The following is a 27,173-nucleotide window of genomic DNA, read 5'->3' as shown; positions in this document are numbered from 1 at the left end:
CTTCCCCAATTACCAGTTCTCATCCAGTGTAACGACATGACTGTGAAGATACCTGTCAGCATACAGAGTGAGGTACCAGGACGTGTACTGTTGGGTAACGATTTGAAAACCCTCGGAGTTGTATCGCATACTCCCAGACCTCCTAGTAAACGGTTACAGGAGCTAACCAGACCTGCAAGAGAGAGGACCATGCGCGGTACTCTCCAGGAGATGATGAAGAAAGATATCACTCCTGAGCCACTGGAATTGGCGGCCGCTGTCTCCAAGAAACCAGAAGCGAAAGGGAAACCTAAGGCTTCTACCCCGAAACCAGCAGCCCGCATTCCAGTACAGACAACCCGGACTTCCCCGCGGTCGTCCACAGTTACACCCGTAACTCCACCTCCAGCCGAGGCTGAGAGGGAGGTACAACCATGTGTGGTAGAATTAGACTCTGAGGAAGAGCTAATGGAAGGCCAGGAACTCATTGGCGATCTGGATCCTGTTGACCATCCTGAGCTGCAGTCTTTACTGGCAGAAGGGGGACCCAGCAGGGCAGACTTCAGTAAGGGACAGAGAGAATGTCCAACTCTGGAAGGTCTTCGCCACCAGGCAGAAGCTCAGGCTGAACGGCAAGAGCCTGGGAAATACAGGTTGCACGGGGAAGATGGCCTCTTCTACAGTGAACCGACCGAATCTGCACCTGGAGACTACAAACGACTTGTAGTACCCCAAGAGAACAGACCACAGTTCTTGCAGTTAGCCCACGAGATTCCTTTGGCTGGTCACTTGAGTTTCAAGAAGACTAAGGAAAGGCTCTCTCTCTACTTCTATTGGCCGAAGATGGGGGCCGAAGTAGAAAAACACTGCAGGAGATGCCACACCTGCCAGATCTCTGGTAAGGTTGGTTCCAAGAATGTGGCACCTTTAGTGCCTCTCCCAGTCGTGGGAGTCCCATTTGAGAGAGTAGGGATTGACATCGTTGGTCCCCTTGATCCTCCAACCTCCTCAGGCAACAGGTTTATACTTGTTGTAGTAGACCATGCTACTAGGTATCCTGAGGCAATTCCTATGAGGACTGTTACAGCTCTGGCTGTGGCTAAGGCCCTCCTTGGTATTTTTACTAGGGTCGGGTTTCCGAAGGAAGTAATCTCTGACAGGGGGTCGAACTTTATGTCCCACTACATGAAAGCCATGTGGAAAATCTGTGGAGTTACTTACAAGTTCTCAACGGCTTATCACCCACAAACCAATGAGTTGGTAGAACGGTTCAACCGGACCATGAAGAGCATGATAGGTGCTTTAGAGGAACCCCTTAAACACAAGTGGGACCTTCTACTGCCATGCCTTCTCTTTGCTTATAGAGAAGTCCCTCAGGAGGGCGTAGGTTACTCGCCCTTCGAACTCCTCTATGGTCATCCCGTCAGAGGCCCCTTGGCCCTGATTAAGGAGGGGTTGGAGAGTGCTCCTTCCCCCAAGCCAGTCAGAGTGACTGACTACGTGATAGGTCTCCAGAGGAGAATGTCGCACATGATGACGGAAGCAAGCGATAACTTGAAAGCTGGACAAGCATTGGTCAAGCACTGGCACGATCAAAAGGCTAACATGGTTGAGTTCGCTCAAGACCAGCTCGTTCTCGTTATGATCCCAACAAGGCAGAGGGCCTTGCAAGATAAGTGGATGGGACCCTTCCGAGTAGTGGGTAAACTCGGAGAGGTTAACTATCTGGTGGACTTGGGCAATCCCAAGGAGGCTCCGACAGTCTTTCACACCAACCGACTTAAAGCGTATGTCTCACGACCTGATGTAGGAGCGTTGCTTCTAGCATCATCCGAGGAAGAAGAAGAGAGTGAAGCTCTTCCGGATCTCCTCAGAGGCTTGCCTTTAGACGAAAAAATTGAAGGAGTAAATCTCTCCTCCAATCTGACACCCGAGCAACAAGAAGTGTGCAAATCGATGTTGAATCAGTTTGCCCCTCTGTTCTCGCTTTCACCAGGCTTGACCCATTGGGGCCAGCACGACATACTCACTGGTGAATGTCTGCCGGTCAAAAGCAGAGGATACCGAATGTCAGAGAACGTACGAACCCACATCAAAGGTGAGGTCAGCAAGATGCTCGATCTCGGGGTAATAGAGCCCTCTACTAGTCCATGGTCTAGCCCAGTTGTGTTAGTACCAAAGGCCGGATCTAAAGAACTTAGATTCTGCGTGGATTATAGAGATCTTAATGCAGTCACCAAGACTGATGCCCACCCTTTGCCAAGAACAGATGAGTTGGTGGATAAACTTGGCGCCGCCAAGTTCCTCAGCACATTTGACTTGACGTCAGGCTATTGGCAAATAGCCCTGACAAACCATGCCAAGGAGAAAACTGCATTTTCTACCCCCGTTGGCTTATACCAGTTTAAGGTAATACCTTTCGGATTGAAAAATGCACCTGCTACGTTTCAACGGATGGTAAACCAGGTTCTGAATGGGATGGAGGACTTCTGCATGGCATACTTGGATGACAATGCAGTGTTCAGCAATTCCTGGGAAGAACATGTAACCCACCTGAGAGATGTTTTGCAGGCTCTTGGACGAGCCAATCTGACCATAAAGGCGAGTAAATGCCAAATTAGACAGAGTAAGGTAGTCTATCTTGGGCATGAGGTAGGCGGTGGAGAAATAAGGCCTTTGCTCAGTAAAATTGAAGCTGTGCAAAACTGGACAACACCGACTACTCAAACCCAGGTGAGAGCCTTCCTAGGCCTCACTGGGTATTACAGGAATTTCATAGAGAACTATGGGACCATAGCTTCTCCACTGAATGTCATCTCCTCGCCCAAATTCCCTAAAAAGGTTAAATGGAACGAGGAGTGCAATCAGGCTTTTGAAAACCTGAAAAAGGCTCTTTGCCAAGCCCCAGTACTCAGAGTGTCACGTCCGCTCCCTCTAGGGGGCGGCTCACGTGGACTTTCTGGCAAAGGTGGATTAGACGAATTTCATGCATCGCCTCTACCCCCTCCAACATGGCGGTAGCAAGGAAAAGCAGCGCTCCAGCCTTCCGAATCCGACAGTGTCGGATGACTCCGCCCCCAACCTCGCAGAATGGATTTCCTTCGGCGGCGTCTTCGGTCCAGCGCGTTGCTACTCTTTTCAGAGGCCACGCTCCGTGAGTTCGTAATTCAAGGCTAGCTCTCTTTAACCTTCGAATACTCAGCTTGTCTGTTATCTTTCAACCGTCTCTCCCTTTTCTCACTATTAGACTCCTCTACCCGTGGTCCTCTTCCCTACCAGCTCTCCATACACTTACACCGCAGGCATTGATTCTACACTCTGCAGTACATATAGTTCCGTACCCCCCCCAGCATACAACATCTTTCATTCATTCCAAAACTAATCTTTCTCCATTCTTCAGTCTCTTCTACAAGGACAGGGAGTTACTTTCTACCACGCGCTGAACAGAATACAACCTTCGTGCAAGCCATCTTACACCCCCTCAACAGACATTTAGATTTAAAGGTATATCGCTCACCAGAGTCCTACTGCAGCAACCTCTCCCTTTTCTAAACACCATCTGGTTTCTCTCTTCAGGATAGTTCGCGATAGCAAGTCCAACTCCCGAAGTCACTCCTGGGAATCAAGACTCGCCCATCGCTTCTCTTCAGTTCCTGGTACAACAGGGTTTTTTCCCCCACGAGGGTTTCCCTGACTTCCCCTCCTCGACCTGGGTTTCTCCGGTGCGGGGAGAGGGAGTTAGGTGAGCTTTCCATTCTTCCCTACGAATTTCTACTGGACCAGGTTAGTGTTGTCTTGTTGTTTATCTGATATCTGCAGTAGGGACTGTGAACACCAAACCTTTGGAATAGAAAGGTACATAGATTGTGACAGTTAGCAACGCCCGGAATTTTTCAATTATTTACCGGCCTCACAGTCTTTATTGACAGTATCAGAGGATCCATTATGGAACAACAAATACAACAATTAATGGCAGCGGTTCAGTCCCTGTCATCCGAGGCACAGCTATTGAAGCTAGAGAATACCAGCTTGAGGCAACAGGTGGGTCGAGCAGCCCATAGCTCAGAAGTACCTCCTGGCCCATTACCCACAGGACGTTTCGATGGTAATCCCCATGCAGTCAAGGAATTTCTTGATTCCTGTTCTGTACAGTTCGCCTTTAAGGCAGCCTTTTTCCCGACAGATAGAGACAAGGTGGGCCATATGATTGCCCAAATGTCAGGGGCTGCGTTAGCTTGGGCCACTCCCTTGGTTACCAGTAACAATCCCATACTTGATTCCTACCCTGCTTTTTGTAACAGCATAAAGAGTATCTTTGGGAGACAGGAGATAACCATTGCCTCACAGGAAAAGTTATTGGATTGTAAACAGGGTAGTCAGGATCTCCTTTCCTATATCACACGCTTTAAGCAACTAGCTTCTGACACGGCATGGGCCGATGAAGCTTTGATGACCATATTCCGAAGAGGACTTTCTGAGGATTTAAAGGACGAGGTGTCCCGAGCCCCACTTCCCCATAACATGGCGGAATACATCTCACTGGTTATGCAGTTAGACTATCGACTGCAAGAAAGACAGAAAGAAAGAAGAAAAGGAAAGAGTAGACAAACCGCCGAAGGAACCCTGTCTCCTATTAGACCAGTTCCTTCCGAGGAGCCGATGCAAATAGGCAATACTAGAGGTCCTTTATCTGTGGGTGAACGTACCAGAAGGCGTACTCAGGGTCTTTGTATGTATTGTGGAGAGAGCTCTCACTTGGTTAAGGAATGTCCCCATACTCCCCCTAGAAGGCGGGAAACGCCAGCGCCCGACCGTAAGGGGAACGACGGTGCAGGGTTCCAGAGTTACTAGTTCCCTTCAAAGCATTCCCAGGGTTCAACAAGATTTATCCTCAGAAAATCAGATGATAGTACTTGAAGTTACGCTAGCCTGGGGTAGCACAAGATTGGAAAACGTGCCCGCACTTATCGATAGCGGAGCCGCAGGAAATTTTTTAGATGACACCTTTGCTACTAAACAGGGGATTCCAAAAGTACCCAAGGCATTAATGATCCCAGTTGAGAGTGTGGACGGTAGCCCTCTTACTTCCGGTCCCATAAAAGACCATACTTCTCCTCTCACGATGACTATAGCGGCACATCAAGAGATCCTGAAATTAGATTTAATCAAGACTGCACATTATCCTGTAATCTTAGGATTGCCATGGCTGAGATTTCACAACCCCTTCATTAACTGGAGAGCTGGTACTCTTTTTTTGGGGTCAGAACATTGTGTTCACAACTGCCATAACTTAGTCGCCTCCACCTCCAAGAACAAGCACTCTCAGGAGTCTTTTTGTGTCACAAACAAGATTCTTAACAAATTTAACACTCTTCCTCAGGAATATCAGGAATTCCACCAGGTCTTTGCAAAAACAGAATTCACCGAATTACCACCTCACAGCAGAGATGACTGTTGTATCGATCTGATTCCGAATAGTCCTCTTCCCTTTGGCCGCATGTACATATTGTCCGCCAAGGAAAAAGAGGCACTGAAAGAATATCTGAAGACAAATCTAGAAAATGGCTTAATCACGGAATCCACCTCTCCTGCAGCGGCGTCACTCTTCTTTATTCCAAAGAAAAACACCACCGAGTTACGTCCCTGCATTGACTTCAGAGGATTAAATAAGATCACAGTGCCGGACAAGTATCCCATGCCGCTTATCCCGGATATCTTGGAAGCGCTTAGAGGAGCTAGACTCTACACTAAACTGGATCTACGCGGTGCTTATCACCTCATCCGCATAAGAAAAGGGGACTAATGGAAGACGGCCTTTCGGACACCATTTGGTCATTTCCAATATAGTGTAATGCCATTTGGATTAGCCAATGCCCCGGCAATATTCCAAAGGTTTATGGACCACATTTTTGCAGATATAGCCCTACATTTTGTCATTGTCTATTTAGATGACATTTTGGTATTTTCATCCACCCTTGCAGACCATGTCATTCATGTTAAAGAAGTCTTACACAGACTACAGAAGAACCATCTCTTTTGTAAATTAGAGAAATGCGAATTCCATAAAGACAAAGTGGCATATCTAGGGTATATCCTGTCCGATCAAGGAGTCTCCATGGACCCCTCAAAGGTGTCAGCTATCCTTGATTGGCCAGCCCCCAGGTCAGTTAAAGAAATACAGAGATTTCTTGGCTTCGCAAATTTCTACAGGCGCTTCATTCCTCATTTTTCTACCCTCACCCATCCCATCACTCATCTGCTAAAGAAAGGGGTTGTGTTTCGGTGGACAAGTGAAACTCAGGAATCCTTTCAGGAGCTAAAAGCCTTATTTACTAGAGCTCCTATCTTGGCAATGCCGGATCAGCTTCACAGATTCATAGTGGAATCAGATGCCTCAGACCAGTGTATTGGAGCGGTTCTGTTACAACCGGACGCCAGGGGGTTCGAAAGACCCATTGCTTACCTATCGAAGACTCTGTCCCCGGCAGAAGTAAATTACACGGTTCTCGAGAAAGAGTTGCTCGCGATCAAGAGGGCTTTTGAAGAATGGCGTCATTTGCTTTTGGGAGCATTATTTCCTATTGAAATAAGAACCGACCATCACAACCTCCGAGCACTGCAATATGCCCAAACTAACAATAGTAGACAAGCTAGATGGGCGCATTTTTTTTCACCCTTTCGGGTTACATTCACTTTCATACCGGGCAAGACTAATCTCAAAGCGGATGCTTTATCCCGCAGTAATCCACTAAAAGGAGCTCCCTTTCAGCCTGAACCTATGTTTCCCAACCTGGTCACAGTGCCTGTTGTCCATTCTTTTTTTCAAAAGGTAGCACAAAGGACGAGAAATCTAGACATGGATCAGGACGATACCCTGCGAGAACTAGGACTTACTGCTGATCGGGGTCTTCTTTTCAAAGAAGACAAGGTGTACCTTCCCGATCAAGAACTTCAAATAGAGGTACTTAAAATGTGTCATGACTCCAAGGCAGCCGGGCATAGAGGTACTCTTAATACTACAGAACAAATTCAACGACACTTCTGGTGGCCGACACTTCGCAAGGATGTAATGGACTATGTCGCGTCTTGTCCGGTGTGTCTACAAACCAAGACCCCAAGGATTTCTCCTATTGGCAAACTTATCTTAACCCAAATTCCTACGAAACCTTGGCAAATAATATCAACAGACTTTATCGTGGATTTACCTAGGTCAGGGGGTTGTAATACCATCATGGTGACGGTAGACTCTTTGACCAAATTGGCGCATTTCGTCCCTCTCCCATCTGTTCCATCTGCACCTGTTAAGGCCAGGGTATTCGTGGAACGCATTTTTTCACTCCACGGACTACCAGAGGTCATTATCTCGGATCGAGGACCACAATACACGTCACAGTACTGGAAACATGTTTGTTGTTTACTAGGGATCTCAAGGGCGCTCAGTTCAGGATACCACCCTCAGACCAACGGCCAGACTGAACGTTTAAATCAAACCCTGGAAGCATATCTAAGATGTTATATATCAGCTTTACAAGATAATTGGAAGGCTTTACTGCCTATAGCAGAATTTGCCTATAATAATGCGGTTCATTCCACCATACGTCTTAGTCCTTTCTTTAGTACATTTGGATTTCATCCAGAGGTGTACCCATCGACTATTCCCACGGATACTTCCTTTCCGGATTTAGACGGGTTAATCACCTCCATTCAACAAGGACATCGAAATGCACAGGTAGCTCATGAACGCTATAAGATACAAGCCGACAAAACATCGGAGTCCCACACCTTCCATTCAAGTTGGTGACAAGGTCTGGTTGTCGAGTAAATATCTCCCCAAGAGTTTGAAACCTTCAAAATTATCGCCGAGATACTTTGGACCCTTTTTGGTTCTTGAAAATAAAGGCCTGGCTGCTTTCAAGTTACGTCTCCCTTTTTCTTGGAAACGCATACACCCTACATTTCATGTTTCTCAGTTGAAGCCTGACGTACAATCCCGATTCCATGTGTCCAAGAAGGGAACTCCCCCTCCGGTCCTGACAAGTGAAGGACCAGAATACGAAGTCTCCTCGATCTGTGATTCACGCTATAGAAAAGGGGTGCTACAGTTTCTTATAGACTGGAAGGGATATTCTCAGGCGGAACGTTCTTGGGAACCCGCCTCCGCGGTTCATGCTCCCCGTTTGGTTAGCAGGTTTTACCGCCTACATCCTGGTAAACCGGGTTTCGTCGCCCTTCGGAGGGGGCATACTGTCACGTCCGCTCCCTCTAGGGGGCGGCTCAGGTGGACTTTCTGGCAAAGGTGGAGGAGACAAATTTCATGCATCGCCTCTACCCCCTCCAACATGGCGGTAGCAAGGAAAAGCAGTGCTCCAGCCTTCCGAATCCGACAGTGTCGGATGACTCCGCCCCCAACCTCGCAGAATGGATTTCCTTTGGCGGCGTCTTCGGTCCAGCGCGTTGCTACTGTTTTCAGAGGCCACGCTCCGTGAGTTCGTAATTCAAGGCTAGCTCTCTTTACCCTTCGAATACTCAGCTTGTCTGTAATCTTTCAACCGTCTCTCCCTTTTCTCACTATTAGACTCCTCTACCCGTGGTCCTCTTCCCTACCAGCTCTCCATACACTTACACCGAAGGCATTGATTCTACACTCTGCAGTACGTATAGTTCCGTACCCCCCCCAGCATACAACATCTTTCATTCATTCCAAAACTAATCTTTCTCCATTCTTCAGTCTCTTCTACAAGGACAGGGAGTTACTTTCTACCACGCGCTGAACAGAATACAACCTTCGTGCAAGCCATCTTACACCCCCTCAACAGACATTCAGATTTAAAGGTATATCGCTCACCAGAGTCCTACTGCAGCAACCTCTCCCTTTTCTAAACACCATCTGGTTTCTCTCTTCAGGATAGTTCGCGATCGCAAGTCCAACTCCCGAAGTCACTCCTGGGAATCAAGACTCGCCCATCGCTTCTCTTCAGTTCCTGGTACAACAGGGTTTTTTCCCCCACGAGGGTTTCCCTGACTTCCCCTCCTCGACCTGGGTTTCTCCGGTGCGGGGAGAGGGAGTTAGGTGAGCTTTCCATTCTTCCCTACGAATTTCTACTGGACCAGGTTAGTGTTGTCTTGTTGTTTATCTGATATCTGCAGTAGGGACTGTGAACACCAAACCTTTGGAATAGAAAGGTACATAGATTGTGACACAGAGCTCCTGATTACCGCCAACACTTCATTGTGCAGACAGATGCTTCAAATGTAGGAATAGGTGCCGTACTCAGTCAACTGGGTGGGAAAGGTAGGGAGCACCCCGTTTGCTTCATCAGCCGCAAGCTGAAGGATCCTGAAACAAGGTGGGCAACAATCGAAAGAGAGTGCTTTGCTATCGTGTGGGCTCTGAAGAAGTTTAGGCCGTACTTGTATGGTTCTACTTTCGTCATTCAGACTGACCACCAACCCTTGAGATGGTTAATGCAAATGAAAGGGGAAAACCCAAAACTATTGAGATGGTCGATCTGCCTGCAAGGGTTTGATTTCACCATTGAGCACAGGTCAGGATGTCACCACCAAAATGCTGATGGTCTCTCTAGGATGTATGTCATCGACTAGAGGTATGAGATTCATCCAGGAGTGGATTAAATCCTCTTGTCCCTTAGTCTGGGGGGGGCGAGTGTTAGCGAGAATTCTCTGTTTAGGCTGAATTTCCTAACCTAGTGAGTCCCCCAGCAGCTTTGCTGGATTTCTGGAGTTTGTTTTTTCCATCCTGCCAAGAGTGAGACTCTTTTTCACCCACTCTTGGACATGTATGTGTGTAATTCCTTTGAATGTCAATGTGTTCTATGGGCTATGGGGTCTTTTGCTCCATAGGGTCTCATATGTTTTTCTATGTGTGTTACACCGCACCCTACATGCCGTAACACTGGGGCGTCCTAGCGGACCTCCACCATAGACTCCATACCCGGGGACTGACTACTGTCTCCCCGGGCATGTAAAGTCACCATTGGCTTTACTAGACCTAAATTTACTAACAGGACTAGTACAAACCATCTTATTGAGGACGTACTAGTAGGGGTAATTCGATTACTCCTGGACCTGTTACTCGAGGGGGCACTGTCCCGTCCCCCCTCGTCGAGTTTTGGCTGGTGGCAGTGGAAACTCTTTGTTATGTTCGACCCCGAACATAACCCTATGGGATTCGTCCCATTGTTGGAGATTGATACTTTTCTCGTTAATCTCTAACGTACCACCGATCTACTTATAGTAAATAGGTTTATCGGATGGTATTTTCTGCCAGAACTCGGTTTGTAAAATGGCGTCTGTGTTCGTCTCTGTGACTCCTAAACCAAAGGTTGAGCCCTTTGTTCCACTTTTGGCGGGCTCTGTACAGAGACCCTCCAAAGTGGTGCCATTCTGTCTGGGTTACCACAGGGGTGGGGAGGGGGTTTAGGCACCCTGGACCGAGTTGCCTTGCCAACTCCGGTCGCACTCTGGAGTGATTGGCCCAAGTGGTGAGCCTCCCCGCTCACCACTTAGCATGTGTTGCTTGACAGCTAGGCTGAATGAATGGGGGTCTTCTGCATAAAAGCAGGGCTTTTGGGACTGGATCTTCAGAAGTCGCCACAGGACCTAAGAATCCGACGAGGGTAACGCTGAGCCAACCTGCACGACGACACCTCCGGTGGAGCCCTGCGGAACCGACTCACCACTTCCCGACGACAGAGGAGATCTCCCTGCCGGAGAGTCTCTTCCCCTGGCTGGTGGGAACAACCAGCCCCCTTTGCTTTTTATTCGCCTCAGGACGCAGTGGTCGAATTGCCTGTGCAGAGCACCCCGGCAACCGGATAGCCACTACCTCTGTACCGCGACCAAAAGGTGGTGCCTTGTGACGGAGCACTCCGCGGCTGGTCTCTTCTCTGGTGGTGCACCGGACTTCCTCTTTCTTCGACGACGAGAACCTCTCTACTCTTGGCAAAGACCAGACGTGCATCCACCACCAGGAACAACTGCTCCAGCCGGAGCTGCCCTCCACAATAAGGAACCGTGTCCGCCTGGCTTCCCTTTCGATCGGATTGAGCGAGGTGTCTTAATCCTCTCCTTTCCGTTGGGTCGCCTCCAAGCTTTTCTCATTTATAGTTCTGAACTGGTTCAACCTGCCGATAACAATTTGCTACAAAGACTTGAATGCATCTCCACTAGAGACTTTTTGGGACATCGCGCCTTGCCTCTCTCCGAGTGGGCCTGGCCTCTGAACTTCATGATCTATTGTGATTCTTGCCTTCCTGCCTTACATTTTATTCGCGAAGGATTGAACTGTGTCATCTAGGTTTAGGTATATACCTCTGTCTGAAAATAAGTGGTACCGGTAGAACCTAGAGTTGTCGAAATATTGCTAGGGGGATTGATCATTTTCTTCTTCGTAGAGTAATTGTGTTTGATTTGTTTGCCGTGATAGTGCCATAGTGTTTTTCATAGATGTTCTGTTATAAATAAATACCTTAAAATCTTTACACTAAGCCTCGTTGCGTGTTTGCTTGTCTTGCTGTGAAGAATTGCCCTATTTTGTATACTCTACATACTGCTCAACTTTTCTTGAGAGAGGTCTGACTGCTCAGCCACAGCTACCAAGTGAATCTGTGTGGTGCAGACTGCTACCAAGTGGGTTCACCGCCAAACGCCTGTAGTCCTAAATCTTTTGCAGTGGTCCTAGAGGGAACTGCACAGGTTTCCACCTACCAGACATGAGTGGGACATGAGTGGGGGCCTGCTGGCAGGTGCCCCACACTGCTGGGGGGTGGGGGTGCAGGGGGACATGAGTGGGGGCCTGCTGGCAGGTGCCCCTCACTGCTGGGGGGTTGAGGTGCAGGGAGACATGAGTGGGACATGAGTGGGGGCCTGCTGGCAGGTGCCCCTGACTGCTGGGGTGGGGGTGCAGGGGGACATGAGTGGGACATGTGTGGGGGCCTGCTGGCAGGTGCCCCTGACTGCTGGGGGTGGGGGTGCAGGGGGACATGAGTGGGTGCCTGTTGGCAGGTGCCCCTGACTTCTGGGGGTGGGGGTGCAGGGGGACATGAGTGGGACATGAGTGGGGGCCTGCTGGCAGGTGCCCCGCACTGCTGGGGGGTGGGGGTGCAGGGAGACATGAGTGGGGGCATGCTGGCAGGTGCCCCACACTGCTGGGGGGTGGGGGTGCAGGGGGACATGAGTGGGGGCCTGCTGGCAGGTGCCCCGCACTGCTGGGGGGTGGGGGTGCAGGGGGACATGAGTTGGTGAGCAGTAGTGCAAGGTGACATGTGGCTTTGCTGGGGGGCATGCCCATGGTAGATGGGCTGCCTGCGGGACATGACCAGGGGTGCAGGGTAGTTCCCTGTGGTGTGGGCTGCCTGCAGGGGCCGTGGAGGGTGTAGAGGGAACACCTGGGAGGACCCACACTGCCAATTCACGTGTAGGACTCCCCGGCACCCCCGTAATACACGTATCCAGGCCAATTGCGTGTGAAACTTCCCGCGCACCCCTGAAATACACGTACCCAGCCCATTCGCGTGTGAGACTTCCCGCGCACCCCTGAAATACACGTACCCAGGCATTCGCGTGTGAAACTTCCCGCGCACCCCTGAAATACACGTACCCAGCCCATTCGCGTGTGAAACTTCCCACGCACCCCTGAAATACACGTACCCAGGCCAATCGTGTGTGAAACTTCCCGCGCACCTCTGAAATACACGTAACCAGGCCAATCGTGTGTGAAACTTCCCGCGCACCCCTGAAATACACGTACCCAGCCCATTCCCGTGTGAAACTTCCCGCGCACCCCTGAAATACACGTACCCAGGCCAATCGCGTGTGAAACTTCCCGCGCACCCCTGAAATACACATACCCAGCCCATTCGCGTGTGAGCCTTCCCGCGCACCCCTGAAATACATGTACCCAGCCCATTCGCGAGTGAAACTTCCCGCGCACCCCTGAAATACACGTACCCAGCCCATTCGCGTGTGAAACTTCCTGCGCACTCCTGAAATACACGTACCCAGGCGAATCGCGTGTGAAGGTTCCCGTGCACCCCTGAAATACACGTAACCAGGCCAATCGCGTGTGAAACTTCCCGCGCACCCCTGAAATGCACATACCCAGCCCATTCGCGTGTGAGACTTCCCGCGCACCCCTGTAATACACGTACCCAGCCCATTTGCGTATGTAACGCTCACCTGATTCTCGCAGAGGCGCCGGTCTTGACTGGGCGACTACCGTATCTTCAAAGGTGATGTGTAGAACCCGGTTGGCTCTTTGGGCTGGACCTCTATGCACTGTATGCCTGACGTGTAGAGTAAGATGTCTGCAGATAGAAAATATGGGGTTAATGAACTGGGGTTATTGGGGTGTCCCTATCTCTTTCCTCTTCTCCTCTCCTGTAGACCCCCACAGGTTAACGCTCTCACCTTAGGTAAGTGAATGCCGAGCTCTCCATCTGCCTCGGGGCAGGGTGCTGTAGCCAGTTTCTTCACTGGATAGGTAGCGCAGGCCTCTTGACTTCAGAGGACTGCTGTCCGTCGTTTACTGCACGAACGGTAAGTTTCGAGTCATTCAAATGTCTTTTTAAAGTCTTTAGTAATGATGTCTCTTGTTTTGCAGGGTTCCGGCGATGGCGGATGAGGGGCTGAAGTGAGTTGAAGATGGAGCCCGTGTGATGAATAGAAGCGCCTGGAAGCACGTGAGTAAGCGCTTGTTGCCTGCTTCACGATGCGCTCTAACTGTCTTTTTATTTTGCAGGTACGAGTTCGGAGCGGCTGCAGGGTGCCGGAATACCCACTGGATTAGATGCGGAAAGGAGTAATGGCACGTGAGTATTAAAGTTCCCCAATGTCTTTAAACGCACCTTGTTTTGTCTTTCAGATGCGGATGCAGCGCCGAAGGCCTCCGGAGCGTGCGAAGAGTTGGTAAGCTTTTGTCTTTCAGATGCCGGAATGCAGTATGAAGACCTCCGGAGCGCACGAAGAGTAGGTAAGCCTTTGCCTTTCAGATGCCGGAATGCAGTGTGAAGACCTCCGGCGCGCACGAAGAGTAGGTAAGCCTTTGCCTTTCAGATGCCGGAATGCTAACCTGTTCTTTCTTGTCTTTATAGGTATTGCTGAAGACTGGATTCAGGATGGTAAGCCTTTTTCCTTAGGCCCAGGACTGGATGCAGAAGACACGATGAGCGTCCTGCTGCAGAGGGTGCAGAATAACGCAAAGCAAGATTCATCCACCGGGTGTGGTTTAAATAGCCTCCTGTAGTGCTTAGGTGTCTCCTTCCACAGCCACGCCTAAGTAAGAAAAGAGTTCCTGGTAAGAAAAGAGTTCCTGCCTTCCAGAAGAGTTCCAGTGTTCTAAATCTAGGGAGTGGCTCCAGCCCCACCCAACAGGAAAAGTAGTTCCAAACAGAAGAGGATCAGAGGCTCAACTGGCAGGCAAGTAAGCAGCATGGTCTGCTGCAGGTAAGTCCACCCAAGCATTATGAGCCCGGCGCTTCCAGCGCTGGGACTGGGCATATTTATGAGCCTGGTGCCACTGGCGCCAGGACTGGGTCCAAAAGGTCCCAATTGGGACTGGTTGGCACTCGGAACCTGGGTTATGGATCTGCTTCCAAGGGAGTTGGGAAAACCCTGACCTTTTGGAAGCAGAGATCATGACAGCGTGTGAAACTTCCCGCGCACCCCTGAAATACATGTACCCAGCCCATTTGCGTGTGAAAATTCCCGCGAACTCCTGAAAAACATGTACCCAGCCCATTCGCGTGTGAAACTTCACGCGAACCCCAGGAATACACGTACACCACTCGCACAGGGCCTATCGCATGTGAAACTTCCCGCGCACCCCTGAAATACACATACCCAGCCCATTCGCGTGTGAGACTTCCCGCGCACCCCTGAAATACACGTACCCAGCCCATTCGCGTGTGAAACTTCCCGTGCACCCCTGAAATACATGTACCCAGCCCATTTGCGTGTGAAACTTCCTGCGCACCCCTGAAATACACGTACCCAGGCCAATCGCGTGTGAAAGTTCCCGCGCACCCCTGAAATACACGTAACCAGGCCAATCGCGTGTGAAACTTCCTGCGCACCCCTGAAATACACATACCCAGCTCATTCGCGTGTGAGACTTCCCGCGCACCCCTGTAATACACGTACCCAGCCCATTCGCGTGTGAAACTTCCCGTGCACCCCTGAAATACATGTACCCAGCCCATTCGCGTGTGAAAATTCCCGCGCACCCCTGAAATACACGTACCCAGCCCATTCGTGTGTGAAACTTCACGCGAACCCCAGGAATACACATACACCACTCGCACAGGGCCTATCGCATGTGAAACTTCCTGCGCACCCCTGAAATACACGTACCTAGCCCATTTGCGTGTGTAATTTCCCGCGCACCCCTGAAATACACGTACCCAGCCCATTCGCGTGTGAAACTTCCTGCGCACCCCTGAAATACACGTACACCCAGCCCATTTGCGTGTGAAACTTCCCACGCACCCTTGAAATACACGTACCCAGGCCAATCGTGTTTGAAAATTCCAGCGCACCTCTGAAATACACGTAACCAGGCCAATCGCGTGTGAAAATTCCCGCGCACCCCTGAAATACACGTACCCAGCCCATTCCCGTGTGAAACTTCCCGCGCACCCCTGAAATACATGTACCCAGGCCAATCGCGTGTGAAACTTCCCCCGCGCCCCTGAAATACACGTACCCAGCCCATTCGCGTGTGAGACTTCCCGCACACCCCTGAAATACACGTACCCAGCCCATTCACGTGTGAAACTTCCTGCGCACTTCTGAAATACACGTACGCAGCCCATTCGCATGTGAAACTTCCCGCGCACCCCTGAAATACACGTACCCAGGCCAATCGCGTGTGAAACTTCCCGCGCACCCCTGAAATACACATACCCAGCCCATTCGCGTGTGAGACTTCCCACGCATCCCTGTAATACATGTACCCAGCCCATTCGCGTGTGAAACTTCCCGCGCACCCCTGAAATACACGTACCCAGCCCATTCGCGTGTGAAAATTCCTGCGCACCCCTGAAATACACGTACCCAGCCCATTCGCGTGTGAAACTTCACGCGAACCCCAGGAATACACGTACAACACTCGCACAGGGCCTATCGCGTGTGAAACTTCCCGCGCACCCCTGAAATACACATACCCAGCCCATTCGCATGTGTAACTTCCCGCGCACCCCTGGAATACACATACACAGGCCAATTGCGTGTGAAACTTCCCGCGCACCCCTGAAATACATGTACACAGCCCATTCGCGTGTGAAACTTCCCGCACACCCCTGAAATACACGTACTCAGGCCAATCGCGTGTGAAACTTCCCGTGCACGCCTGAAATACACGTAACCAGACCAATCGCGTGTGAAACTTCCCGCGCACCCCTGAAATACACGTACCCAGCCCATTCGCGTGTGAAACTTCCCGCGCAACCCTGAAATACACTTACCCATGCCAATCGCGCGTGAAACTTCCCGCGTACCCCTGAAATACACGTACCCAGCCCATTCGCGTGTGAGACTTCCCGCGCACCCCTGAAATACAGTACCCAGCCCATTTGCGTTTGAAACTTCCCGCGCACCCCTGAAATACACGTACCCAGCCCATTTGCGTGTGAAACTTCCTGCGCACCCCTGAAATACACGTACCCAGCCCATTCGCGTGTGAAACTTCCCATGCACCCCTGAAATACACGTACCCAGGCCAATCGCGTGTGAAACTTCCCGTGCACCCCTGAAATACACGTACCCAGCGCATTTGTGTGTAAGACTTCCCGCGCACCCCTGTAATACACGTACCCAGCCCATTCGCATGTGAAACTTCCCGTGCACCCCTGAAATACACGTACCCAGCCCATTCGCGTGTGAAACTTCTCGCGAACCGCAGGAATACACGTACACCACTCGCACAGGGCCTATCGTGTGTGAAACTTCCCGCGCACCCCTGAAATACACATACCCAGCCCATTCGCGTGTGTAACTTCCCGCGCACCCCTGGAATACACATACCCAGGCCAATCGCGTGTGAAACTTCCCGCGAACCCCCGTAATACACGTTCCCCGCTTGGCGTTTGCAGTTTGACAGTCCGGTAAACTGGTTTTGGGTTGGCACAGACCTTTGCGCTGGATTGGGGATTTTGATGCCTTTTCCTTGTGCGATGGCGTTCTTGGGGGCGTAACTGGCGCTGCTGCAGGGTCGCTGCGCCACTCTGCACCACGGCTGGTTTTGGAGGCTAAAATCCATGAATGCGCTGTGCGCTGAAATGGATTTTATTGCACGCGGCTGGCGTAGTCTATCGCACGGGAACACTGTGCGCCAGCTGCCTGCGCCACTTTTGTGCGAATTTCCATGAATTACCCTGACAGTCTTTTCCAAGTGGCATAGGTACACAAATATAGTAAACCAAATTCATATTTATCAGTTCAAGAGGGATACATTTCGGTAAGAAGAATAACACAGACTTCCAGATAGTACATTCTATATAGTTCAAATATTCGTTCATCTCGTTTGAAAATAATTCCATATCATAAGTAAGACGGGGTATAATTTTTTTAACAATAAACTCCCTCATTGGTACCATAGAGAATTTCCCAAATTTGGTTTCAATAGCACACATTTGCCTGATCGCAACTTCCACTTTTAATTTGAGCCGCTTTTATTCAATGTAATAGAACCAACCCCAGATAATGGTAGCCTAGATACTTAAATGCAGATTGGGCTTTGATCGTTTTGTCTCCACACGACCAAGAAAAGGCCTTTTCCCTCTTATTTGGTCTCCCAAAACGGACAATTACTGTTTTAGTTGGAATAATTTTGAATAGTAAACTGAGTATAAACATCTCAAATGCCTTTAATAATCTTTGGAGACCGATCTTCGTGTTGTCCATCAAAAGGAAGTCGTCCGCATAGGCCATCCACAACAGGCAAACGTTATTCAATTTGGGACAAACCAAACCCTTGTTACTTAATGCTTTGTTTGCACCGCTCACATATAAATTAAATATGGTGGGAGCCAGCATGCATCCCTGACGGAGACCGTTAGGAATTATGAGTTCTTTCGAGAGGAGGCTCTCAGAATTGAGTCGAACCTTCAACCTTGTGTCAGAGTACAAGGTCATAATGATAGCGAGTAAGTTTATGGGGATATCGAGATATTTTAACAACTGCGATAGAATTTTCCTGTCAACCAGGTCAAAGGCCGAACTCAAGTCCATAGATGCAACAAAAATGGGTCTTTTTCCTATTTTCATTGAATTGGCGATTAAAGATTTAAAAATTAAGCCACCACAATCCATACCGATGTTCTTTTTGAAACCAATTTGTTTGAGATCTAAAATATGTTTTTCTGTGATCCATTTTTGTAGGTCTAGTAAGACAATAGAAGCAAACAGTTTGGACTCCGGATCAGCTATTGCTATCGCCCTAAAACTGGATGTGCACAAACAAGAGCCTTTTTTAAATATTGGTGCTACGATTGAGACTCTCCAAGATTGAGGGATGCATTTACATAACAGAATATTTTTAAATAACAAAAACAAAATATTGGCCCACATGACTGGATCAAGTTTCAATAGTTTATTTGAGAGATTATTCGGGCTAGGGGCACCCACATTTTTTGATTTTTTGATGAGACCAACTATGTCTTCTGTAGTAAACTTTAATGTTGTCACGGCTCGCTCCCTTCGCTCCCGTTCCCGCCACTTGGGGGCATGTTTTGGGGTTTCTTCCCTACTGGACATTTCCTCCGAACCTTATGCTACAGTGTCCTGATGAATTGGGAGCGCTAAAACCTTATTTCCCAAATTACTTCCCTTCCGGATCCATTCCAGGTTTTTGGCAGCCAGCATGCTACTGCTACTTTAATCAAATGACTATGCTTCCCAGAATGCCTGGCTCACTGCCTCACCTCCTCCCTTGCAGGACAAGGCTGGGTGGAGGATAGGCAACACCTGTGGCTGCAGGTGCAGCAGGCGACACGCCTGAGGGGTGTGCTCGTTAAGCAGCTTTAAAAGCCTCAGTTTGCTTCAGTCCAGCGCTGGTCATTGTTGCAGCGTCCCTGTCTTGACTGGTCCCTTGTTCCTGGTTCCTAGTTTTTGTGCCCAGTTTCTAGTTAGTGTTTCTTGTTCCTTGTCCTGGAATTCGTATTTGTATGCCTAATTGATTTCTGCCTTTTGGAAATCCCTTTCTCCCTTTCTCTGTCTGCAGGCAGCCTTTCTCTGAGCTTTCCTTTTGCTGTAGCCCAATTGCCTGTGTTCACTGTTTCCTAGAAATTGTCCTTTGCTACTGAAAGACTTGTTGCATTAATCTTTCCTTTACATGTTTAGTTTCCTGTCTTTTCACCTTGGATGGGTGGGAACGTTTCCCTTTTGATATCGTTTTCACTGCTCCTGATCCTTGCCTTCTATTGGGATCCATGCCATGTTTTCCTTTACACTTTTACATTTATTTCCTATTTTATTATTAGGTGTGGGAAGCTGTTGTAACTAGCTCCTGTGTGATTATCTTTTGTTTTCCACACTGTACTATTCCTTCTTGCCTCTTGACTTGGGTTTAGGTATTTAGTCATCCTCACTCTTTGCCTTTACTGCCTTCTGGGTTCTTGTTTGATTTACAGGGTTGTGGGTTAGTACTGACTTTTGAGTGGTCTTTCCGGTCCTCGTGAATACGGACATCCAAGTGGTCTTTCCGGTCTTCGTGAGTACTGGCATTCATGTGGTCATTCCGGTCCTTGTGAGTACTGTTTCCAAATTCTTTATTCAGTACCGTCTAGAGTGTCAGCTTACAGATTCTGTCCCTGCTTGCCCTCTACGTGGGCTTAGCGCTGTCAGTATCTGTAATAGCATAGTGGGTAAGGAGTTTGCCGACTTTCCTTTCAGTCATAAGGAGGTTCTAAGTGCTTACCCTACATTCCTTTTCATATAGTGGTATACACGAGTCTTGGGTATTGAATGAACGTTGTTATATTCAAGGTTGTTTACTGTGTATTTTGTGCACATTTCCCCTGCCATATCCATCGCCTTCTTCCTTTCCTGACAGAATGACCAGCCGTTGTTCCCGTTTGAACATGGCCAGATTACGAAGGAAAGGCAGCAAGGCCTCTAACAAGCTTATACAGAAAGCTTCCCTTACAATTACCCGTGAAAATCGAATCTCTGCTCCTGACTTAAATGAACTCCTTGACACGAATGGGTATTTACGTGCAAAGTATTTTACCCACTGGGTGGCCCATCCTACATTGCCTGATCCTAGCTCTGTCTTTAATTTTGATCCAGAGTCTATGTCCGCACAAGCCTTAGCAGTGGAAAACAACACACTGCTAGAATTTATACATACAAGTACCTCTGTTATTGAACCCCATGCCTCCGGTTGTGCTTTACCTCAGATTGAACAGTTTCATGATTCAAGCATGAAGAATGGAGTGGTTCCTTGCATATCTTCTGTTTTCTGCCCTTAGTCTACAGCTTACTCCTCTGCACAGGTTCTTACTGTGGTCTCTAATGCCAAGGGGTCTGATGCCAATAGTCTGCTTAAAAGAAACACAGACCACGTCGGTAAGAGAGAGTATAGATCACAAGACCTGCAATCAGTAGATGACAATATACAATCAGTGCACTTCCAGATGGCTAGGGGAGGATCCAGCCCTGATGCCACCATGCCTTCCCCTGTGCCTACTGATAGGGATGTACAGTTAATGCGGGACATGCTAAAAGCAGAATTTGAGGAGTTAAAACAAGAATACATTTCCTTAAAAGAGGAGAATAAGATGTTACAGTCTTTTCTGAATACACCTCCAACTTTATCCATTGATGAAGTGAATACTGTTCAGTCCCTGAGTGCGGAGACTTTTGTAAATCATGATACTTGTCAATATGTAAGATCTATTGGGAGTGAAAGTCTTTTTTCAAGCACAGCGCTTATTCATGGCACAGGTTCTGACAACTGTCCTACCGTTTGTCAGGAATTGCTGTTAGCTGAAGATTCACAAGCCACTCCTTTACCTGAGGCTTCCTGTGTAGCAGTTTGTCATAACTCTGAGCTTGAACACATACATGCTTCTGATTTCCAAACACAATCCACAATGGTGGCATACACAGAATCAGTCACAACTGTAGGCTTAGGTTCTGCCCTTGATCTAGCTGCTGAGACTGAAGTAGACATTCAAGCTGATGTGGAAAACGATGCTACCTCTGTGTTCGCTCTTCCTTCTGCCAATTTCGGTCACTACGAGCAGTCAAAGACAGTGCAGAATTCATGTTTTGATGGACTCATTCCACAGATTACTGAACCAAAAACCCGGCAGGCGATCCCTGAACTGTTGATTGTTAATCAGCCACTTTCAGAAGCTAAGACAGAGGAATGGTCAATTGACGAAATCCTGATTAACAGAGACTTTACTATGGTGATTCCTCTTGTTGATTTTGACTTCTACAAAGGAAGAGACTCTGTGTCATCCACTAAGGAGAGGGACGGCAGGGGTACAGCTCAGACTTTGGTTACTGGTGCCAAGGGGTCAACTGCCTTAAAGGGGCTTTCCATTCCTGAACCACAAGTGTGTCTGTCGACTTCTGGGACTTCAGACTGTCCTCCTACTACCATTGACTCTTCAATAATCCTGTCCACAGCTCTGCAGTCATCGTTGGCACACGTATCTTCGATCAATAAAAAAGTGCTATGTCTGCCAGTCACCCAAGAGCCTTCACCATGTACGCAGTCAGAGCCAAAGACCTTGACAAGTTTGTCTTCAGCTAACAAGACGGCTCCAGCTTGCATGCCCTCAGCCTCAGAATTTCCTCTGGCATGTTTGTCTTCGGCTACAGTGACTCATCCAGCAGATTGTCCTTCAGCCATGGAGCCTCCGGTAGTACATTCTAAGTGCATGTCTTCGGTCTCAGAGCCTACTGTTAGTTTGGCTTCAGTTCATGAGAGACCTGTATCCTGCTCAGCCTCGCTGCCAATATCGGAGGTGTACCTGTCTACACTGTCAGATCCTGCTGCATATTCTTCTGCTCCAGAGATTCCTCCTGAATCCCAACCATTTACTGATGAACGTCCATCTTGCCCTTCTTATGCTTCAGGGGGATCACCAGAATGTCTGCGTTGTACACAAAACAATTCTCCCAACTACTTGACTGTAGCATCAGCGCCTCCCGAATATGCTACATCTGAGCCTGAGACTTCTGCCAGCTCTCTCTTCAGAAACATCAAGCCGGCTCACGACTCGGGAGGGCCTTACATGCGAGGCCGCTGGACTTGCCTGGAGTATTACGAGAGAGAAACGGATGCCATCCACCACGGCCCAGTCACCGAACGAGTAGCCGACCAGGATAGCGGGCTGGACGGTCCGCGTTTGGAGTCCGGTTTGGATCAACCGCTTGACAACCCTTTTGTTGCCGGATCCCACATGAGCCTGCGGGAAGGGACGGGCACGGCCCTCCAGCTGCAGCGCCAATTGGGTGCTAGTAGCCAAAGGAGGGGAATGTCTGCTGCAGTTCAAGATGTGCCTGTTTTTGCTCCCGCTGCTAGTATGCCTGATGTTCCGAGTACTGTGTCTAACACTCCTATCAGTATGCCAAACGTTCCTGCGGTTGTATCCCACGTGCAACAAGGTGGCTACTTGACTGGCTACATGACTGTCAATGGGAGTGCCAGCCTCGTACAACCCATTGGATCTCCAAACCTCCAAGGCATGGAACTTATGCAGGCGAATCTTTGTCACTTTCAACCACAAACCTTTACCCAGATGGATGACAGAGTATCCGAACCTCTACCTCAGCCGCCACCTTCCTCTTCCGAACATAAACATTTCCTGAAACCTGCTGTTTCCTCACCTCCTGTGTGTCCACTCTCGGCAGTGAGGCTAACAGAACTTCTACCGTTGTCTACGGCATGTAGCACCAGCCTGCCTCTCTCCTCAAAGATGTATGCATATCCTCTTCCAGTGACTAAGCTTCCTGGACCTTCCAACTCTGCTTCGGGTCCTGTAAGTCCTTCATGCCTTTCTTCGACCCATGAGTCTCTTCCTCACCGAAAACCCGCCTATGGCTCTTATAGACTGCGGCCTGATTCTATTCATTCCAGTCCTTCTGCTTCTGCCCGTGGGTCATCGTTTCCGTCAGTGCCACTTCTGAAGACAAAGCGCTCCTGTCATGGAAAGAAGATGTTTTGTGCGAGTAACGGCCGCCTGGAGTCGGCCGTCGGAGGGGGTATAGTGTCACGGCTCGCTCCCTTCGCTCCCGTTCCCGCCACTTGGGGGCATGTTTTGGGGTTTCTTCCCTACTGGACATTTCCTCCGAACCTTATGCTACAGTGTCCTGATGAATTGGGAGCGCTAAAACCTTATTTCCCAAATTACTTCCCTTCCGGATCCATTCCAGGTTTTTGGAAGCCAGCATGCTACTGCTACTTTAATCAAATGAGTATGCTTCCCAGAATGCCTGGCTCACTGCCTCACCTCCTCCCTTGCAGGACAAGGCTGGGTGGAGGATAGGCAACACCTGTGGCTGCAGGTGCAGCAGGCGACACGCCTGAGGGGTGTGCTCGTTAAGCAGCTTTAAAAGCCTCAGTTTGCTTCAGTCCAGCGCTGGTCATTGTTGCAGCGTCCCTGTCTTGACTGGTCCCTTGTTCTTGGTTCCTAGTTTTTGTGCCCAGTTTCTAGTTAGTGTTTCTTGTTCCTTGTCCTGGAATTCGTATTTGTATGCCTAATTGATTTCTGCCTTTTGGAAATCCCTTTCTCCCTTTCTTTGTCTGCAGGCAGCCTTTCTCTGAGCTTTCCTTTTGCTGTAGCCCAATTGCCTGTGTTCACTGTTTCCTAGAAATTGTCCTTTGCTACTGAAAGACTTGTTGCATTAATCTTTCCTTTACATGTTTAGTTTCCTGCCTTTTCACGTTGGATGGGTGGGAACGTTTCCCTTTTGATATCGTTTTCACTGCTCCTGATCCTTGCCTTCTATTGGGATCCATGCCATGTTTTCCTTTACACTTTTACATTTATTTCCTATTTTATTATTAGGTGTGGGAAGCTGTTGTAACTAGCTCCTGTGTGATTATCTTTTGTTTTCCACACTGTACTATTCCTTCTTGCCTCTTGACTTGGGTTTAGGTATTTAGTCATCCTCACTCTTTGCCTTTACTGCCTTCTGGGTTCTTGTTTGATTTACAGGGTTGTGGGTTAGTACTGACTTTTGAGTGGTCTTTCCGGTCCTCGTGAATACGGACATCCAAGTGGTCTTTCCGGTCTTCGTGAGTACTGGCATTCATGTGGTCATTCCGGTCCTTGTGAGTACTGTTTCCAAATTCTTTATTCAGTACCGTCTAGAGTGTCAGCTTACAGATTCTGTCCCTGCTTGCCCTCTACGTGGGCTTAGCGCTGTCAGTATCTGTAATAGCATAGTGGGTAAGGAGTTTGCCGACTTTCCTTTCAGTCATAAGGAGGTTCTAAGTGCTTACCCTACATTCCTTTTCATATAGTGGTATACACGAGTCTTGGGTATTGAATGCACGTTGTTATATTCAAGGTTGTTTACTGTGTATTTTGTGCACATTTCCCCTGCCATATCCATCGCCTTCTTCCTTTCCTGACAAATGTCCAATTTGGTCTCCAAGTGGTCTTAATAGATTCCATAGTATCATTCTTGGTATATAGTTTTGAAAAGTGACCCAGCCATATATCTTCATTAATTGCGTTCAAGGTAATGTCCTTCCACGGTCTTTCTAACTCGTTAATTAGGTTCCAAAAGTTAGTACAATTAGAACCCCGTAGAGATTTTAACATTGCTTCACCATTCAATTGTGAACGACTTCCTCTATGGTGTATTAACCAGTTTGTATAACTTTGCTTGATCTTCCTTTTCAATATCAAAATGTGTGATGCCGATAAACCCGATTTTTGTAAATGTCTAAGTTCTTTCCTAAGAAAACATTTGCGATCGTGGACTTCAGTATCAGTGTGATGATTATGTAGTTTATTTGAGCTTAAATTCTTACGTGAGTGTTCAACCAAGTTCTTTATGGTAGTATTGATGTAATATGTAAAATTCTGGGCTCAGTAAAGATCCACCCGTTGGTAGTGGGACAGGGTATCATAATCTTTCACCATAGTTGCAGTAAATTTAACATTTTTTCTTTGGGTCCATTTGATTCTGTTACCCTTGAAGTTGGACAGCAAACCTTGATTATACACATTTGAAATAGATCTGTAGTAGTTAACAGTATTTCAGTGGTAAGAAAACAATGATCGCTGCATCTTGATTCCTTAATTTCAAATTTACGTATGCCCTTTACAGGCCAACCGACAGAAACATATAGTTAATAATTGACTCAAGACCTCTAGCCTTTCTTCGTATAATGGTCATTATGTAGGAGATCCAAACCCCATAATTCAATGAAATGAGTCCATATTCTCCCACGCAGTTTAGGGTTTCCCCCTAGTCTGACCTGTGTGCCAGAATTGGCTAAAACAACATCCCCAAAAAATGATCACCATAACAATCAGCATTAATTTTTCCTGCAATGACAAGCTGCCCACCAGGATTCTTCTGACGCCAGAGTTCAATTGTAGATCCCAGTTTGATTAATTCTTTTACAAGTTGTGGGTCAGTCAATTCACTATGGTTGCAATATACATTTACAATACGTACAGATGAAGCCGATTCATGGAATAATTAGCGCGGCGCAAGTGGGCAAAAACGTGCGATTCGCAGTGGAATAGCGAAAATCGCAGTGCAATTGCGAAAATCGCACGAAAAGCAGCGCACGCCGATTCATGGAACGTGCGCGAGAAAACCAGCGGATGTGCGATAAAAAAGTGCGCGGCGCACGTTGGCGCACAGGCCATCTAACAGCGTGCGCCAGGTCACAGCGAAAATCGCACAGGCCACAGCGAAATTCGCACATAGCGCGGCGCACGCAACAAAAGTAGGCGGAACACGGGCGTAGCACTCGGAATGGGGAACAACTTGCCAAAACGTGGGCGTCACGGGGGAAGTACAGGGCACAAGTGCGCGGAACGCCCACACGCTCGCCTACAACACGTATTCATGGAATAGAATAGGGGAAAAAAGCGCACGCTCAAACCAGCGCACAGGCACAAACACGACCGCCACAAGAAAGCAGGCGGTAGCGTCTCTGCGGCTGTAAGAAATGTGCGCCAAAAGGTGCGCCAACAAATCGCACCTATATACTGCCATGATGAATGTCCCATACTGTGGCCCTCCAGGAAAAATGACGTGCAAAGGGGTACCCACAAACACGGACACCCGCTGACAAAAAATACGTGTGCGTATATACCGGGGTGCGCGGGAAGTCTAACACGCGATTTCAGCAGGGTACGTGCATCACAGGGGTTCGCGTGAAGTTTCACCCGCGATCGGGCCTGGGGGAGCGGGCTACGTGTATATCAGGGGTTCGCGTGAAGTTCCTCACGCGATCGGGCCTAGGGGAGCGGGCTACGTGTATTACAGGGGTTCGCGTGAAGTTCCTCACGCGATCGGGCCTGGGCGAGCGGGCTACGTGTATTACAGGGGTTCGCGTGAAGTTCCTCACGCGATCGGGCCTGGGGGAGCGGGCTATGTGTATTACAGGGGTGCGCGGGAAGATCCAGGGGTGCGCGGGAAGTTCCACACGCGAATAGCCTGGGGGCGCGTGTATTCCAGGGGTGCGCGGGAAGTTCCACACACGAATAGCCTGGGCGCGTGTATTTCAGGGGTGCGCGGGAAGTTCCACACGCGAATAGCCTAGGCGCGTGTATTTCAGGGGTGCGCGGGAAGTTCCACACGCGAACAGCCTGGGCGCGTGTATTTCAGGGGTGCGCAGGAAGTTCCACACGCGAATAGCCTGGGCGCGTGTATTTCAGGGGTGCGCGGGAAGTTCCACACGCGAATAGCCTGGGCGCGTGTATTTCAGGGGTGCGCGGGAAGTTCCACACGCGAATAGCCTAGGCGCGTGTATTTCAGGGGTGCGCGGGAAGTTCCACACGCGAATAGCCTGGGGGCGCGTGTATTTCAGGGGTGCGTGGGAAGTTCCACACGCGAATAGCCTGGGCGCGTGTATTTCAGGGGTGCGCGGGAAGTTCCACACGCGAATAGCCTGGGCGCGTGTATTCCAGGGGTGCGCGGGAAGTTCCACACGCGAATAGCCTGGGGGCGCGTGTATTTCAGGGGTGCGC

The sequence above is a fragment of the Ambystoma mexicanum genome, chromosome 1q (genome assembly GCF_040938575.1).
Source record: "Ambystoma mexicanum isolate Mex_15411 chromosome 1q, UKY_AmexF1_1, whole genome shotgun sequence".
Taxonomy (NCBI): domain Eukaryota; kingdom Metazoa; phylum Chordata; class Amphibia; order Caudata; family Ambystomatidae; genus Ambystoma; species Ambystoma mexicanum.
This window is presented reverse-complemented; position numbering follows the sequence as displayed.